Raw genomic sequence first — 16,472 nt, 5'->3', positions numbered from 1 at the left:
GATAGAAGAAATTGTAGAGGATCCGCAAGCAAGTACTCCAACACATTTTGGAGTCGGGGTCACTCTATTTCCTTCATCAGAAGTTAGTCTACCACAAGTGGAAGTTCCTGTAGAATCGCTAGGTAATCTTTTGGATAGACTCAAAATGTCTGAACAACCGTCAACATCTAGGACTGTGTCGAACGACACGGCGACAGCAGAACCCCCTGCCGTCACTCCGACAATGTTTGCCGGCATACCATCTGTCCCAACTAGCTCACAACCACTAGAAGGAGTCCACCCAGGGACTATTTTGACAGTGTGGTCTGTTCCAGTTTGTTCCTCCGGAATAATATCCGACAACTCTTATGTTGAAACTCGCGAGATTGATCCATTTGGAGGTCAATTTGGGCAATCCAGTCCCCAAGGACAAACAATCCCTTTGAGTTCCGGATTGCTACTGTATGGGGGGCAGTATGCCCTTTCATTACCCCCTCCGGGAGGATATCCATACGGGAGTTCACAACAGTATTCAGGTTATACTGGAGTTACATCAAGTGGTTGGGTACCTATGCTACCTCAACAACCAAGGGTTGTGTATTCTATGCAACAATGTGTACCTATGTCGAACATCCCGACCACACCGGCAATTGTGACAGTGTCGCAGGTTCAAACGTTGCCTGTTGTATGTCAACCTCAAATCTCTCAGGTTGTAATGCAACAGCCCCTTGACCCTGTGACTCAACCACAATCGCCTACTGGTAGGGCGACACAGGTCCAAACGGGTACAATTACCCCACACCTTGGTCCAATGGTTAGTATAGCGCAACAGGGCATGGCTTCACAACCGTGGCTAATGCAATACCAACAACCACAATTCCAGCAAGTGTACCAAGGTTCGGAACAGTAGATCTTTGCGAACAGTGGACAACCGTATATTCAAAATGGTCAAAACCAACCACTTTACAGTGGTCAAGTCCACCAACCATATCAGTCATACCAACATCAATTACATTATGCTGGTATGCAAAGGCCCACTGTTCAGGCGATTCCATCGTACCCTGGGTATGCTTCACCTAACCTGAATCAACAGTTACCATTCGTGGCAACTTTAGAGTTACCCGATTTACACCGGTTAACAAACGATCCGATTGCTTACGCCCCTTGGTGGCCAGCGATTCCTCACAAACTTCCTTCGGACATTCCTAAATTTAATGGAAATCCAGGTGAAGATCCATCGAATCACGTGGTGACATTTCATCTGTGGTGTTCATCAAACACCCTAAACGATGATTCGATTAGGCTTCGCCTTTTTCAGAGGACGTTAACGGGTCCAGCGGCAAAATGGTATATTGAGTTGCCTAGAGCTTCGTTCGATAACTTCAGTACCTTAGCCACGACTTTCTTAACCCATTTTCAATTACCGGTAAGTTATGAAACAGGAACGGAACTCCTAACCAAATTCAAACAGACAACGGCCACTCACATATCTGATCATATACATGAGTGGCGACGTCGTCGTAGGATGGTGAAAACGTACGTTCCCGATCAGCTATTAGCTGAATGGTTTATCAAATCCTTACTTCCTACAATCACGAAAGATGTGGCAAAAGGGGGAGTCGTAACAGAAGAGCAAGTCATCGCTTGTGCGCAATATCTGGACTTGGTCTATACTCAGTCTGGCACGCTCTACGAAAAATACCTGACGCCCCTAGACCGGAATTCTCAATTCCTCCTCCTCCTAAATCAAACAATGACTCTCACGCTGGCGATGGCATGATTGGCGTGACAGACACGAAATCGACAAAGGCCACATCTAAAAAAGCTCGTAAGATTTCCAGTCAAAATGCAAATGAGGAACTTCTTGCCTCAGAAGTAAATGCCGTGTCGACCGACAAGGGCAAACAACTGAAGCAACCAGGGGGCAAGAAGAAAAAGAAAGGGAGAAAAAGGAAACCCCCTGCGGGGTGTCATATATGCGATGAGGATCATTGGACGAGAGATTGTCCACATATAGCTGAAGTTAAGAAACTCTTTAAGAGTTCAAAACCCTCAACAGTATTGACTGATCCGTTTCCAAACCCTGGAACCAAACTGATTGCTAATCAAAATACTTCTCGATCCCAAGTGCTTATGTTGTCTGTATCAAAGCAGCAAAATGATGCTTTGACAAGGAATAAAGATTACGGGAATCCACAGCTGTCGAATAACAAGGCTAATGAACAACCTAGTAGTTCGACGACAACTTTGACCGAAGTTGTGCCACCCATCATTCCTGAACCAATGATAAAGTCGCCAAAGGGAGTAGTACACAAATCGACATTTAATCCTCGTGCCAAAGCAGCACAGAATTATAATATAGTAGAGGACCGGGTCCAATCGCCGTCCGCTATGTCGACACTTGAGGTACCGCAAAATTGCCCCTCCCAAGAGCAAGCTTTATTATCAGCAATAGGTGGGATTGGCCCAATAGATTCCAATCTTGTGGCCTTTGATCATAAAGGATATGACCCTTAGTTACCAGCTCAACTAGCTTTCCTTATTCAAGTGAAAGCCCTCAACAAAACTGTTCATCGAACAATTATTGATGAGGGGGCATCTACATGTATTATGTCGATGAGTTGCTGGAAAAATTTAGGCTCACCACCCTTGTCGAGATCGTCAACGATGTTAAAAGAATTTGATGGACGGTCATACACTCCATACGGGATTTTAAGTAACTTGCAAGTTGAACTAGGGGGAAAAACAGTAGGAGTTGATGTTGAAGTAATTGATGGAAAACTCGATTACAACATCCTACTGGGAAGACCCTGGATATACGCCATGGCAGCAGTTGTGTCGACCTACTTCAGGAAGATTGCATTTCCCTTTCAAGGAGGAATTACAGTCATCAACCAACAAACTTTCCTCCCCGACAGTTCAAAAGTTACGGGAAGCATTCCAATGATCCATGGAAGCAATCATTCGCTTCAAAATATTGGAGTAGGTCTCCTAAAAGACCCTGCCTTAATGGGTACTTTTGCCCCACCGCCTGCGAGTAAACTGGTGGAAGTAGCCACAGTGGAAACCTACAATATGAAATCTTCTATATCTAATGGATTCGGAAGATTCCTAAACATTTTGTCAGCATGGATCATCGCCCTAATAGAAATACTGTAAATACAATGGGCTCTGAGGACGGTTCTTATCTCGTGTCAACCTCGTTAAAAAATGAAACAAGGAGTCATGAGGATAGTTCTTTTATTGTGTCAACCTCATTAAAAAATGAAAAAAAATCCCCTTTCCAAATCTCAAAGGTAAACCTTCATTCCAACCACCAAGTTGAATGCAATGAAGCTTGGGGGGCATGCACCTCGATTTGCGTTATTATGCTGGGGGCATGCAAACTTATATCGAGCAGTTTTAGCACACAGTTCATGCTCGTTAAAAAATAAACGCAAGATCCGAGCAGTTTTAGCGCAAAGTTCATGCTCGTTAAAAAATAAACATAAGATCGAGCAAATGTTTCCATCCGCGTTTAAGCTCGTTAAAAAATGAACTACTCGGTAAATAACCACAGTGAATGTAATATCATCAGCCATTAAAGCCTTGGTCGTGTTTGCACCGTCACCTCCACTTTTCCATTGGCCGATCGTTCACCTCCATATGATTGTTTACCCATTTTGAGGAACAGCTGCGAAGAGTGATTTCACTAGCCATCCTTGTGACACTGCCGTGATTGGAAAATTCCAAGCCTTACCTGGAATCAGCTGCTAATCCGTTTTATCACTCGTTCCTCAAAAGACGAGTCTTCTTTAAGCTCTTTTCATCTGACTCATAAAATATGAAAAGATTGCCGAGTTTTGGCCTTCCAGCTCGTTAAAGCGACCGGAAGAGCTATCCCTCCTCTAGATTTTAATCTTTTTGGACCTGAGGGATTATTGCACAAAAAGATCGAGCGCTTGTTTTGTTCGGCTCGTTAAAACTATCGAAAACTCATCCCTTCTGTATTGTTTTATACTTTTTCGGACTTAAGGGATTAGATGACGAAAAAAGGACTTTTGGAGTTAACTTTATGTACCTTTTCAGACTCTCTAAAAATGAAAAGGACCGAGTTATCTTTGTCGTTAGACTCGTTAAAATCATTAAATAGCGACAAGCTTGTCTTTAGACGAGAACGAGTTTCACTATCGCTAGGCTCGTTAAAACATAGCGATGGGCTTGCCCGAAGGGCAGGTTATAGAACAAGCATATGTTATCCTCCTCAAGCTTGACAAAAATAAAGAGGTACTGGTCAGCAATGATTGGGGAAAAATTGGGAGAAACTCAAGAAAACTTTGATGGTAGCAAGTCGCTCTTGAACATGACACTTTTCCTCCGTACCACAATCGGGTTGGGTTGTTTCATTCACCGGTCACATCCATGGTCTCGCCATACCATCCATATTTGGGGTAATGCTACCGATCCATCGCATCAGTGTCGCCATATGTTCAAGAGAAGTCGTTCAGAAAAAGTCAACCGTGTCCCATCCACTACCGTATATTATCCTTCATCCTTTCATGACTGCCACCCTGAATCATATGTCACAGACCGTTTTCACCTCCATCAAAATCATTAGCTCCGTTCCGTGTCATTGATGTGGGATTCATTAAGGCCCTCCTTTGACAGATCGCTTCTTGTCGACATCAGCTCATTATCCAAGAAGTTGATCTAGGAACAACCCCTTCAGTACTTTGAAGCTTGCATGCCTCAATGGCAAGTTTCTCACTTCCGGCGACAGGTATACATCAATGACCTTTGATCGAAAGATTTTGCGTGGTGTTCGACGCCAAGTCCTTTATTCACACCACGTAAATTGTACTGCAGTAGCTTGAGGGTCATTATCATTATCAGTGATTCCTCTCGCGCTTGTTAACAGTTTACCTCATTGACCGGTAATCAAGCGATGTCTTTCCATGTTCGACTTCAGGACATTTCTCACATGGATCGACTTGTACTTAGAGTGAAGATCGAACGAGTTTGAAGACCCCGGATCTAGTTTCATCCATCCGGGCTGCGATATATATTCAGGAAAGATAAAGACATTGACATGTACATCATTGCAGCAGATAATCATCCTACCCAAAGGATGATAATTTCATCAAAATTATCAGTCTACCACCAGACGATTGTTTGTTCTATGTACAAAAAAATGAATTTATAAAGCTGAGCATGGGAATGCCCGCCTCATCTAGATCATGAAAGCAGTATGAAAAATAATGTATTGTATTGTATCTTATTACAGGTCTCCTCCCAGCATTGGATGAACTTCGGATCCCCCTGATAAAGCATTTCACCCGATAAACGGCCTCATACTTTAGGGGGCAACTGTTATAGACATTTTTGTGCCTTACAGCATTGAGCATGAAATGTCCATAATCTAAGGGATCCAAAGTCCCTAAACATGTTGTTCCTACCCCTAGAGGAACAAGGCCAACAAACCACAGCAATTCACAGAAGTTCTCCACCAGAAACTGTTCAAAAACAAGTCAATTCAGGATCAATTCAATGGCTCCACTAGCTGTCTACGCTAAATCTCAAAGCCAACACTGGCTACCTGCACTGCAACGCAGGTAGAAGCACTACCAGGGTGCGTTGAGCGAGAATTGCCAAATGGCAAGTTCATTCCAAGAGGTGTCAAGACCCAGGAAGCTTCCAGAATCTTCCTCAATGACACTTGCCTCAGTGAATTTGACTGGTGATGAGTAAGAGGCTCTTAATCTCCAAGTGGAAGCAAGAACCTCCAAGTCTAGTCAAGAACTGACAGAGGGAGAGGACACTAGTCAGATCTCATGCTGAATCATCCTCTCTCCAAACATCTATATATGGATCTCTCCTCCATGAGATCTAGAGGCTGGAATTTTGTTATTGCAAAGAATTGCTGTTGGTTTGAGACTGGAACTATTGGGTGCTTAATGCTTTGAAGGGGGTGAAGATAGGAATTCCATTTGCCGGGAAGGAGATGCTGGATTGGAGCCCTCTGGGTTGTATCTCTTCCTGAACCTTGTTATTCATCAATAAAGCTATCTTGGTTTCTCCTATATACTGATGTATCTTTGATGTATGATTGCATTAGTATGTTTAGTTTATATCTAATCCTGAACTAGTTATGAATATGAATCCATGTCTTGTGTAGTGTTCCCTTCTTGTGATCTTGCAGAAACCTCTTGAAGCTGGGCGAGCGAGAAGGCAAGTAGCTGGGAACTCTCCAAGAGAAGAGAAACCGGATCGAGGGACAAACGGAAGACACCGGTTAGTCCATCCATCTCTCTTCATTCTTAATTCATAAAGGAAGAATACTAGAATAGTTGTCTCTGTTTGTTGCTAAGGCACTGTCACACCTTAGGTGGATAGGATCGTCCTGCATAGGCATTTTTCCCCACAACAGAATGGTTGGGATTAAACTTAACTGGCCACCTCACCCAGTTCAATTGTGCTTATCCGGAGATCCACCACACGTGTATCTACTAAACTCACGAAAAATCCAAAAAGACATGTAGTGGCGGATGTTTGAACTCCAACGCAAATGATGGGAAGTGATTGCAGACAAAGGGCATGAAGACTCATGATGACACAACAGTGGGGACCAACGGTCCTAATAATGACAACGTACCTTTTTTTCCACCTCACATCATCGCTGGAAATATCTCTAGTAAACATAAGTACTCTTCCTCGAATTCATTCACCACCTTTGTTTCCATTTTATCATTGTCCCCATGGCTGCAGCGAGCTCCATACTACCTCCAGATCCTCAAAACCATCACTCTCTATCGTTTTCATAAATATTCCTCTTATCGGGTTCTACAGGAGCATTATCGTGTTCTAGAGGAGCAGTAACAATTCTACAGGAGAACCTCCAGCCATTTCTACGGGAGGGCCAGTAAGCAGTTTTATAGAAGAGAACACGGGGTTTTTGTTCAAGTTCAAACTTGAAGAGGTAGGCTTGGTACTAACCCACTTTTCATATTCATATATACAAGGAGTGATGCAATTTTAAGGAAGGATTAGCCCTGAAAAAGGAGAGAAATTGCATTCAAAAATCTGCCTGTTTCTCGAAAAAAAACAGTTTTTATCTATTTCCTGTTTCTACAAAAGAAGTGTTGTCTCCTTCTCCACCTTGGGTACTCACATATACAGGGAATGATGCAATTTTAGGGAAGAATTAAGGCTTAAGAGAAGAGAAATTGCATTAGAAAAGTCTGCCTGTTTCTTAAAGAAAAACACAGTTTTTTCTCTATTTCATGTTTTTGAAAAATTGCTCTCCTTCTCCACCTGAGGTATTCCAAAAGATTATAAACATAATGAAAAGGGGATTCATGAGGAAGGAAACCCTAAATTAAGTTAGGCTCCATGAACATCCTAAGGTAGTAGCCATTTTTACAAGAGCCAATTGGATGCCATTTTTCGAAAAACTTCGAGGGTATGATGAAGAAGTAACTCAGGGGTTTGCTCTTTCCTTGGTACCCCACTCAAAGACCCATACCACTATTACTTTTAGGGGTCTCACCATGGAAATCACCCCATAGTTTATTTGTAGGGTTACCAGTCTTCCACTTGGACTACCCTAGAGAAAAGAAGAAAATCCACTGGGTCAAGTTGCCAAGAAAACCCTCTTCCAACCAAATGAGCATCCTGTAGAGGACAAAAATGGAATCAGGAGGACAAACATACCTTACCCTTGGGATGTGGCCAGCTACCAAATTATCAAGTACATTTCCTGTGAAGGAAGGTACAACATAGTTTATGGTTACCATTTCAAACTTTTGCATGAGTTGAGATATGGCATGGATATTCCCACAACCCAAAAACTCAGTATTCCCTATTTTCTCCTACAGTCTCTTATAGATTCCAGCATTAAACTGAAGGCAGGAGGTCCAAACCAATTGGCTCACCATGGACTAATTAAACTGCTGGTGGAAAAAGCCCTCCACACCTTCACAATCCCCATAGCCTGGGAGATTTTTAGAAATATGACAAGAGAGGATGATATAAAAGCCCTCACATATGACCTCAATCCTTCTAAAAGTGAGGGGGAAGAAAAAAAAGGGGAAGATGAGGAGAAAACCAAAATATAGGAAGAGGAAACCAAAGCAGAGAAAGAGGAACTTGGAGCAGGGAAGGAAAAGACAAAAACAGAGAAGGAAAAACTCGAAACAGAGAAGGAAGAGACTGAAACAGAGGAGAAAAATACTAAAACAGAAAAGAAAAAGACTAAACTAGAGAAGGCAGAAACTAAACAAGATGAGAAGGAAACCAAAATAGAGCTATAGGAGACAAAGCTAGCGGAGGCAGTAAAGAAAAAAGAAGAGGAAAAAGGGGCAAAGAAGACAGAAGTGTCTCTTAAGACACTAGAAAGGGAAGCAACAACTGTTCTTGCTACCTTCAGCACCCCAGTTAAACCCAAAACAAAGAGGAAAAAGGAACCATCAATGTATTTCAGGGCTCGAAAAAGCACAAGAATAAAAATAGGGAAGCCACAACCATCCTCAAAAGAGCCTATCATAATTGAAGATTCCCCTACTCTCAAAAAGGAAGAATCTCCATCCAAAACCCCCATTACTTATGAAAGAGGAAGTCCTAGATCCTCCACTTGGAAGGAAAGAATAAAGCTACAGGACTCAAACATAGTCCTACAGGAGGCACAAATTTCTCTACAAGAGACCCTAACAAAGCTACATGAGACTAAGAAACTTGAGAAAAGGGCAGAAGAGCAGACCAAGGGGAAGGATGAAACAACAAAGATTCCAGAACCTGACCCCCAACGTATTTTGGGCTCCTATTACAATCTCCTTGAAGGGGGAAAAATTATTCCACAGAAATTTACAGTGCCACTTTTCTTTGAACTGGAAAAAGAAAGGGTAAGGAGCCATAGATGGATGCAAGTTGCCAAGTCCAAAGGGGTGGAAGACATTAGACACATGGAGAACAAGCTGAGAGAGATGGGTAAGGAGTTGAGCACTGTAAGACATATAAAAGCAATAAGAAGATATCACTTGGAAGCAGAAAATGAAATGTTAAAAAAACAACTGCAAGAAAGGGAAACCCAATTAGCATGCATGGCCAGCTGATCTATGGAGGCACTATAGTGCAAGCAACCAACAAAATCATATGGATATACCTCAAATACTAGTGGCTACAGTTTCAAATCAAGACCTTGGCACAGAGAGGTACCATGCCTTTTCAGGATTATACACAGTTTACAAACCTATGTGACCAAAGTTTAGCAGAAGACAACGCAAAGTTGGCAGAGTTTTATTTGCATAACATGGCCCTCACTGATATGAACCTATGGGACCCCAATGCTAAGTTAGGGGACTTGCAGCTGATGCCCATGGCATCTTGGATGAGTCATGAGGAGAAAAGGGCAACAAAAATCAAGAAGTTGATGGCAAAATAACAGAATGAGCCCTTGATGATTAGAGCAGAGCCATCAACCCTATGGCTCTCATTAGCACACACCAGCAACTTGCAGCTGATCCTCAAAGTGCCCCTAAGTACATCAATGATTAGGCCTAGGCTATTGCACATTTTGAGGACATGGAGATAATGCTTGGAGATGACTGCATTCATGCCTGAATGAGAAGGCGGAACACACTACCGTACAACCTACATATCAGGGAGTATCACTCCCCAAACAGGATGAAAGAAGCATTGAGGAGAGTGCCATTGTACAAGCACTCTATGCAAAGTTTGAAGGTATTTTGGATTGGCCTCAAGTTGAGTCCCCCACTGCTGCTAGGACTGCTAGAGGGCACAAAGGAGGAAGAAGAAAGTCATTAGTGGGAAGAGGTGGACAAAAAGGCTGGATTCCATGATAGGGAAGAGGATCTCACATCAGAGGCATGGGATGTCAGGGAGACCATCGAGGCCATCAAAGATGAAGATATTGACTAGTTGCTAAGAGGATGAGCAACACATTCAGTAGGGGGTGATGATGAGCCCCATAAATGGGTAATTATATGGGCTCATTTGGCCTCCTAACTCAGCTTAATCCACCATTCTCATTAGTTTATTGCATGTTTTTGATTATATTCATGCTAATAGAGTGAATTGGGTTAGTCAATATGACATGAAGTCTAATGTGTGTTTTACGCATATTTTTGGTCAATTTTGAGACAAAGTCAAAGGTTTAATGAGCATTTGGCAGCCAATATTCGAGGAAAACAAGGGAGAGGATTTTTCAGAGGGTGTCCCCCTCATTTATGACCCCCTACCTCAAATCCTCCTTTAGAAAGCTTGGAGCACAAGGAGCTACGTCAATGCATCAAAAGGGCAGCCGAGCAAGTGAAGAAGAATTGCTATCTATCTCTAGTCTTGGGAGCCAAGCCTACTTGATTTTAGAAGAGCTGTTGGAGGCTCCAGTTGTATAAATAGGAGGGCTTAGGTGCTTAGTAGTTTACTTGAATGTTAGTCAAGTTTTCGCACTTATGTTGCAGCTCTTGCTCAGCTCATTTCGAGTTTACTTTTGTGAACAATTTTATGTAATGTGACTATTATTTTGATAATGGAGATGAAATATTTTCTAAGCCAGCACTGAGTCCTTCCAAAGGGCTAAATCTCTCAGGTTCGCACCCAACCTAAGCTGCCCAGCACCTCTTGTTTTGTACTTATCTGTTTTTTTGCAGTTCATGAATTAGTTGATGTTCGATAGATTTATTCCTTAGTAAAATAGGTTGCTTTTTGGTGATTTACATTGTTGTTTACATTTTAGTTTGCTGAAGTAGGTTAAGTAGTGATAAGAAAAAGATACAAAAATGCCATCAACAGAGCCTTGACCTCCTTTCCTCCCTTTGGGACCATGAACTGAGGTCAAGATCTGCTTGCTGCCACAAAACACAGTTTTTCTTTCTCCATGCAATTTCTAGTATTATAGTTTGATTTAGAGGTTAATGTTTTGCTTTAGATCCATTTTTCCATACTCACTTATACTTCTATAATAAATCTATTTACATGATTTCCTTTCCTTATAACATTGTTCAGTATGTTATGTTCCTAGGTCAGAATTTAGGTTAACATGAGATATAATTCTGTTTTTTTGGTACAGCTAGCTCTTTTCTTGCTCAGTTTCAGTGTTTTTACTTGTAGCTCTCTTATAGTACATCTTTGCTCATAATAAATAAAAAATCAGCCATCACCATCTCCTCTGCTACATGTTCATAGGTCATGCACAACCCTTCACAAATCTTCCCTAATTTCTGTGCTTTTCTCATAAACTTTCCTCTTGTCTCTTGATCAAATCCAACCTTCATTTTCTTTCCTAAACCTCCTTGGTGAACTTCAAGCACCTTAACACATCCCTCTGGTCTTCAACTCCCCTTTTCCACCATTTTTCCACCTTTAGCACCTCCAAAAACAACCCTCGGCATCCTCTTGTAGATCCCCTACAGCCTCCTGTAAAATTTCTTGTGAGTGACTTTTTGATGTTCGATTGCAGGAAAAGCCTCCAGAAGGTTACTAGAGGCCTCCAAGGACCCCTCCACACTTCCCTACACCTCTGAAAATCCTGAAGTCGCCCTCCTTTTCCACCTAATCACTGCCACATCGACAAACAGATAAATTTCATACATAAAAATTTCACATAAAATACATAGAAATCCAACAAAAGATGCTTTTTCTTATTTTCTTCAAGGAATTGCCTGAATAGGTGTAGTTTACTTCCTCAGTAGGTAATGGCATTCCTTTCCTAGATTTTTACCTCTTTTTTCGCAAAAGTAGGTTTAGTCGGTAAAATAGGGTTTTCTAGGTTTACTGCACATTTCAGTCTTCTTTCTCTTTCTGCAAGTAGAATAGCCTCTGTAGAGTTAGCTTTCTTTCATCACATTTAAATCTTCTTCTAGAATTCATAGAAGTTGGCTTGAGCTCCTAGTGATTTTGCACCAGCTGACCACGTGATAGCCTGCAGTAAGAACTAGTACTTGTGCATATAGCACTGTCGCTTCCAAGTTTGTTATGAACTACCGAGTTGATAAAAGTAAAGTAGGAAGCCCCAGGAGTTGCAGCATTATTGCTACAACACTGGTGCTCACCAATAGACTTACAAGATATGATATTGTAGGAAGGTCAACAGGATGAAAGGTATATGGAGATTGTGCATAGGATACAACAAAGTACAGGTGGTAGTACAGGACAGGTACATGTGATGGTACAAGTACAAGTACAAGTGGTAGTATAGGTACAAGTAGTAGCACAAGTACATGTACAGGTATAGGTGCATGTGCACCGGGTGTGGACTATTTCCTTAGAGCATATGGATTGGTTAGATTTAGAGATAGGATATATATTCTAGATAGCATTGAGCTCAAGAAGGTGATCTTGAGAGAGTTTCATGTGAAACCATATTCAGGTCACCCAAGTTATCAAAAGACATTGACTGCAGTAAACAAGTTTTATTATTGGCCGAATCTGAAGAAGAATGTAGGAGAGTTTGTGGCTAGGTTTTTCGATTGTCAGCGTGTGAAGGCAGAGTGTAAGCATCTAGGGGTATCGCTACAGCTAATTGTGATTCCAGAATGGAAATGGGAGGACATTTCCATGGATGTTATCATAGGTTTTCCGAGGACAATGAGACAACCAGATTCCATCATGGTTGTTGTGGACATGTTGGAAAAGGTTGTGCACCTCATTCCAGTGAAGTCTACATTCTCAACTAGCGATATAGTCCAGGTATTCATTGTTGAAAAATGTGCAACAAGAAATGCAAAATTTAGAAAGTGCTAAAAATAGATCTGCTAAAAATAGCATGTCTAAAAATAGCAATTTGGCTAATGAGAATTTTGGCCACCTTGGGTGAGAGGTGAAATTTCTAAAAATAGAAACTTCTAAAAATAACATTTCTGGGTCCCTTCCTATTTTTAGTAGTCCCTAGTCTAACTATAGGAAGTAAAAACGAATTTGGTCTTACCAGCAGTGCAAAATATTAATTAATTAATTCTCCATGAGTTAATTAGTTAAGGAAAAGCAAACTTGAAGTCTTTGTGAGATCATGCAATTATTTTCTCTCTTGATTTAGGAATTTATGCCTTGATTGAAGGAGATAAGGTTCAATTCTATATTGAGAGGATTAGTTGACTTAGTTTAACTTAGTCAGGTTCAATTAAATTAATTTAACAAGTTCTTAAATTAATGAGATACAGTTTTTTGATACTTGCATGCATGTGACAACTATTATTTTCAGATAACTGATTATTCTCTCATGGATAAGTGATGCATGGGAATTCAGATAGAGACCCAATTGAGATCAAATGAGGGACAGTGTACTATCAGATGCTAGGATATTTCTAGTAAGTATTCCTTGCATGAGGAAGGAATCTATTTTCATCTATGACTACATAGTTGGACCTGAGGTGACAACAGGTATGATTAGTCCAACTTACAGCCTATATAATGAGGCCTAGTTAGTCCATGATTTTCATCTTCTGATTGAAGATCACTAGAGTACAGAGAAAGCAGGATAGATTTTGAGCTGATTCTTTTTGTATGTTGTTGAGGATTTCCACTTGATTGATAATACAGTGTTGGGGTTTTATGCTGGTGCTTTCCCATTGATATATTCTATGTTATGTGTGATTGATTCCTTCTTATCAGTTATATGTGTTCATGTTTGATGTTGCTCATGGTTTAATAGCTTCCACAAAGTTTATGGTAGATGTAGATCTAGTATTATGCTTTAGTACATTGCATATATCAGTTGGATCTACAGGTGAAATTTCTACATGATATCAGTGAGCTCGTTGATTTGTAGAGAAAATTCTACATGGTATCAGAACTAGCTGATTTGTAGAAAAATTCTACAAAATTCTACATTCATCAGAGATGTGGTCAGATTACATGGTGTTCCAAATAATATTGTGTTAGATAGGGATCCGAAGTTCACTTCCAAGTTTTTGAAGGAGTTATTTGTAGGTTTGGGCATTAGAGTTGGCCTTTAGTACAACTTATCATCTGTAGACAGATGGATAGATAGAGAGGTTCAACAAGATATTGAAGGACATGTTGAGGATGTATGTGATGCATCAACAACAAAAGTGGGAAGAGTGTCTTCCATTGGTAGAGTTTTCTTACAATAATGGGTATCAGGAATCTCTGAAGATGAGTTTGTTTGAGGCATTATATGGGTGGAGTTGCAATAATCCCATCAGTTGGAGTGATATTGCTAACATGATGTTGATTGGACTGAACTTGTTGGCGGACATGGAACAGGGAAGTGTTAGTCAATGATCATATCCCTAGAGATAAGGATCCACGAGAGGTGGTTTTTACATGTCATGAAACACACGGGGAGCATTGGTTTATCCAATGTCCAACAATATCCCCATCAATGCGAGCCGAGTGTGTATCGAACTCATGACCTATGCTCTGATACCACTTGTTGGGAATGACAATTGTTGTTAAACCAAAACCCATAGGTGTTAGTCAATGATCATATCGCCAAAGATAAGGATCCATGAGAGGTAGTTAGTCCATGTCATGAAACACAGGGGGAGCATTGGTTTATCTAATGTCCAACAATCTCGCCCCCCAACATGAGCTGGGTGTGTATCGAACTCGTGAGCTACAATCTGATATCACTTGTTGGGAATCATGATTGTTGTTAAACCAAAAGCTGCAGGTGGTAGTCAATGATCGTATCGCCAGAGATAAGAATCCATGAGAGGTGGTTAGTCCATGTCACAAAACACACGGGGAGTGTTGTTTTATCCAATGTCCAACAAAATGCAGGTAATCAAGAAAAATATAAAGGCGGTACGGGATAGGCAGAAGAGATATGAAGATTAGAACAGGTTGTTGAAAGAGTTCTAGGTTGGGTAACATGTGTATTTGTGCATAAAACTAAAGAAGAGATCCTTACGTATTAGATCGTGTGCCAAGTTGGCACCCCGATTTTTTGGACCCTTCAGTATTATTGATAGGATTGGGCTAATAGCCTATCGACTAGCACTGCCTCTGAGCTCTCTCATTATTATCTCTCTCTCATACTCTTGGACACTTAGAGTTTTCTTGGAGCACTCTTGGAGAGTGCAACATACTTGGAGTTTTGAAGTAAGAAAGCAAAGGAAGAGCAAGAAAATGCAAGAGGACATCGGGATTAACAACTACAACGGATTCGGCTTGCAGGTACTGAGTTACATGTATGTCGTCCGCCCTACTTTTGGCATGCATGGGATATGCATGTGGATTATTGGTCATGACCTGTCATTGGCATGGAGGAATGCCTAGATTGACAGTGGATTTCCTAGACTTTCCATTTCATGGATATCCATGGAGTTTGTGGGTTTACTTCCTTGTTTTGTTTTTGTTGGTTCTCATGTTTCCTTTAGCTTGGGTTGAGTTATTAGTTCCTAGAAGTCCTAGTTGGAAAAATGCTCTGGAAGCCTGGTAATAGCTTGGGTTGAGTTACTAGTCCTGGGAGCCTTGGTTGGAAAAACCCTTTGGAAGCCCTTGGTGGGTTGCATTACTAGCCCTAGAAGCCCTGGTTGGACAAACGCTTTGGAAACTCAACAAAAACTATGGGTTGAGTTACAAGCCTTGGAAGCCTTGGTTGGAAAAAACGCTCTGGAGGCATGGAAAGCTTGGGTAGAGACTAATCTGATGATGTCTTTGTGATGTCCAACCATGAGGTGGAATCATTGTTTGATGGTTTGAGGTGGTTTGGCCTCTGGAAGCCCTAGATGGTTTTGATTTATGTATTTTATGAGATCCCACATTCATGCTTGGAATATGACACGGGGGTGAATGAATGAAGAGAGATTTGGCTCAGCCATTCTACGGTTAGGTGGAACATGGAAGTCCCATCCTGGGTTTTGATTTTGCATCATCAATATGAGGTTATTTATCCTTGTATTTATGTGAGTACTATATTGGTTTATATGGTTGTGATTTCCCTAGTATTTATGTTTCTATTATGTTGGTTATGTATATTTTTTTATGACAGTAGTTATGTATGGTTGTCATCATGTTTTTACTTGTAAATGAATGAGAAATGTATCTATGGCCTAATGGATGAGATGGGAGCCAAGGTGTTGAGGCATCAATGCTTCTTAGCGATTCTCAACTAAGTGTGAGACCCTTATGCTTAGATCTGTTATTTACACCTATAGATTACATATTCGTGATATGTTTGATGAAATTCATTTCATGGCTAGTAGGGGTCCAGTCAAAGGCTTGTTCAAGTATTTGCATTTTCCTCATTTTTTCCTTGTTATCTTTCTATTCTGAAGGTGTCATTCAATTCTAGGTAGTGACCTCGGATTTGGGCTTGAAAACGTGGCTTAAATCCCAGGAAAGTTAGCACAACACTAAGAAAAAATATTCCCTGGACGCTAGCATGCCTTGTCATGAGAGCTTCCAGAGCCTCTTGGATGCTGGTAGACCTATGACATGGGAATGTTCGGGGGTCAAGTTGTCTAAAATATCTGTGGGACCCAGGGGCTGATTGGAAAAAAGGTTGGGATGGTTCTTGAGGGTCCTAATGCTAA

Source organism: Pinus tabuliformis, chromosome X, assembly GCF_031772625.1.
Source record: "Pinus tabuliformis cultivar Carrire ecotype Pingquan chromosome X, CPIR1, whole genome shotgun sequence".
In the NCBI taxonomy this organism is placed as follows: Eukaryota; Viridiplantae; Streptophyta; class Pinopsida; order Pinales; family Pinaceae; genus Pinus; species Pinus tabuliformis.
The sequence above is the reverse complement of the archived record's forward strand: the minus strand, read 5'-3'. Positions refer to the sequence as shown.